A 3785-nucleotide genomic window follows, 5' to 3' on the forward strand; every position below is an offset into this window, starting at 1 on the left:
GCAAAGATAGGTGCTTTTCAGTAAATGAACATTTCTATTGGGTACATAAAACATTGTGATCTTCCAGGCTGTAAAACATTACTGTGGAATAATCTTATTTATTAATAAAATCACTTAAATTTTGGAAATGGGTTTTGAAAGTGGGGAGAAAAGTAGTTTTACTGTGAGGACATAAAATGTAATTGTTTCTCCCTCTATTTCTAGGTACTTCCATTGGAAAACAGAATGAAGGACACCACACGTTTCCCACTGGCGCTGAACATTGGCATGGGAATAGTCATGACCTTGTACATCTCACTAGCCACTCTGGGGTATCTGCGCTTTGGGGATGAAATCAAAGGCAGCATAACTTTAAACCTGCCACAAGATGTATGGTAAGTGCATATGTGACTTAAAACCAGTAGCCTAGAAGGTAAAAATGTTGCAAAGATTATTCCATGCCTCAGTGCTGTCATGCTTTAGCACTGATAGGTGCTAAAACTCTTTTAAAAGTATACTATATATACTATCTCTGTGCCTTCTACAGTTGAGCTATGATCCTAGCCAGCAATTTCTTGCAATTAAAAGGGGTTGCATATAGAAACAGATTAATGATCTTTATGGTAAAGTATTCCATCTCTAGCAGGAGCTAGTTCCAGGTATATTGAAGGATAGTGATTTGCAAACAGCTATATTGCAGTTTGGAAACAAGCCAGTTTTACCTTGGATTTCCTGGTAATATAGTGATATTTTTTAGTGGAATCGCTGAGTTTAGCAGGTAAACAACTGAAATAGAAGACATCAAAGCTGAATAGATTTGTAGTTCAGATGCAAGTCCATAGATAATGTATAATAATGACTTCCTAGCAGGAAAATGAAGCTCAAGCTTGCCAGTGTCTTGGGGATTCTACAGTTTTTATTTAGCTTTTTTTTTTTTTCGGTGCTATGAGAGCTCCACATGTCACATACTGAAGAAGTGCTGAAGATTGCTTCAGCTGGTGTGTTGTTAGTTCTGTATCTATCTATCTATCTGTGGATGCATATATGCTGTAACTATTAATTTAAATACAACTCTCAATTTTTTAGTACTTTTATGTCTGATGGGCTTAAAATTAAGTATGCCATCAGGACACAAAGGTAAACGCTGAAAAGTATTTTAATGTTTTCATTATGATCAAGTAATGTCTTACATGTTACATGCTTACATCTAGTTGTTGTTCGGTGTCTGTTGTGGTAGCATATTGAAGTAGTGAAACTCAAATGATGTGAAACAAACTGCTTTGCTGAACTGAATGCTGGGTCCATTTTTTACTCTTTGAAAAAGAGTAGAACACATTTAAAGAGGATTCTTAATTTTCAAGTATTGCTTTTTCACTCTCTTTATTTCCATTCCTCAGAGTCAGTATGAGCAATGCATTTTTAATTTTCTTTGAAAGTTTAGTTTAATTGCCTGACTGATTCCAACAGTAAATACATGAAATTATAATAAAATGCATCTTGAAGGATGAATGTCTTTTTCAGTTGCTAGAATTTTCATGTAACTCTTGTTGCTTTTCTGTTTTTTGGGTTTTTTTGGCACCTCTATTTTAAAAACTGAATTTTTTTCCTGTTTTGTTGGGGTTTTTAAACTTTTTTTTCCTTGTGGATCTGGTTTTCAAGGCATGTTGCTCATGATATGTGTTTGTGTGCTTTCATTGGACATACATTAAAAAAACTAGAAGTCTTCAAACATTTACTACATCCATTCTGTCTATATGATGCATCTGAAAGGGAAAATACTTCTATTTGTAGTATTACATGGTATTGCTCTTTGTTGATATGATTAGTGAAAAGTTCATTTTAAACGGTATATCTGGGTTTATTTGTGCCTTAAGAGGAGTGCTCTTAAAAGAGGAGGAGGGAGAGGAAAGTGGAATATAAGATAAGGTTACTCACTAACTCTGTTGCTTTTTATTGTGCTCATGCAAGCTACAGAATTAACTTTCTTCTGCTGTAATATTCTGCTTTATTCTGCAGCCCTGCTGTCTAACCATTCAAATAAGAGGTTTCGAATAGCTCTTGGCTATAAGGCAGATGTGATGATAAGAGGATACTTATCCTGATGGCTTTACAGACCTAATGGAAAGAAAGAGATAATAAAAGAGATGGAAACTAGTGTTCTATAAGGTGGAGAATTGGTATTACAGTTTAATAACCTCAGAGCTGCTCAGGGCACATATGTGGAGATAGCAAAGTCATCTTTTGTCTTATTCTGGATAGTACCCCAGAGCACCAAAAAAAAAAAAAATGAGACAAAGCTCGGTGATAAGCCCATGCATTGTGATGTATGATGCTATTGCTGTGCAACAAGCAAATTTCCAGTGTACCATGTGACAATATTTTGTTATTTGGTTCTCACATGAAAAGTCATCAAGTGGCCAGATTGAACTAGAGAAACGCAATGAGTGGACAAGTTTTTGTAAGAAAGTGGTCATGTGAAAAACCCTGGAATATAGCCAAGCAGACTTGGTTTATGTGTTTAATTCCAGCTGGACAATCCCTGTCCTAAAAATAAGCCTCTCCTGATAAAGAAAATTAAAATTCTGCTGCTTTCTGAGTTTTATTTGATGTTCTCACAGATGAATTGACCAGAAGGCATACATGGGCCCTAGGCCAGTTAAGGCCTTAGGTTTAAATTAAAGAGAGGGTTGCTTGTATTCTAAAAACATTCTGCTAGATGGAGCTTCTGGAGAAGCACTTTATTGCAGTTCTAGTTTAGAATGTGTTTTGGAGCACAAATCGTTGCTCAGAATAACACATTAATTAGAATATGTTGAAAATCCATTATGAAAAGAATGGGTTTCAGTTTTTTTTTTTTTTCCTGATGTTTAACAACTTTTTTCTAGAATCAAGGAATTCTATTTTACCACATTAAGTAACTTTTTTTACATGCAGTTACTATTAGCTGGTTGTAATATCGTAGCAATGGTTTTTCCTATCCTCAGACGTATGCGGAGTACCTAGGGACACAACTCTTTTTACTCAGTTTGGTGCTGACTGAGGGGAGGACACTCAGGCACAGAGTATAGCTCACCTGATGTATTCATGATCATGAGGTGCCTCCTGACCGAAGCCGAGGAGGGACTCCATTTACTTAGATCAGCACATATTTATAGTCAAAAAGCACTTAATTGTTGTTGCATGACCATCAGTTCAAACCAAGTCCTGCACCATCTGCAAATATAGATGATGGGGAATTCTGCTTTAGTACTTCAGTGTCCTTGTTTGGAGTCTGATGGAGTCACAGAATGGTTTGGGTTGGAGAGGAACTTTAAAGATCATCAAGTTCCAACCCCCCTGCCATGGGCAGGGACACCCTCCACTAGCCCAGGTTGCTCAAAGCCTCATCCAGCCTGGCCTTGAACACCTCCAGGGATGGGGCATCCACAGCTTCTCTGGGAAACCTGTTCCAGTGCCTCACCACCCTTATTGTAAAAAAATTTCTTCTTTATCCTTGGCTGGGTTCACATCTTCTTGAGGCTGAAGGTTCTTTCCACCATCTGTTCTTCGTTAAGATGTGACAGTCTTTGTGCAACAATTCCCTTACTGTGAATCCCAAAAGTTAACTACCATAGAAACATTATAGCGCATTAAAATTTAACAAGACATTCCATGATGCTAGTTCAAGTTGAAGCTTAGCATAATTAATGCCCTATTGAGTCTGACTGTATTGATATGCAAGTTTTGTTACACCAGTTTCCATTTTTTTTCCCTTATAAGAGGTACAACAAAATCTAAAATGTAGAATTGAAGAGGCAGACTTTTGT

This window comes from Pterocles gutturalis, unplaced genomic scaffold (genome assembly GCF_000699245.1).
Source record: "Pterocles gutturalis isolate BGI_N339 unplaced genomic scaffold, ASM69924v1 scaffold47107, whole genome shotgun sequence".
NCBI classification, from domain to species: Eukaryota; Metazoa; Chordata; class Aves; order Pterocliformes; family Pteroclidae; genus Pterocles; species Pterocles gutturalis.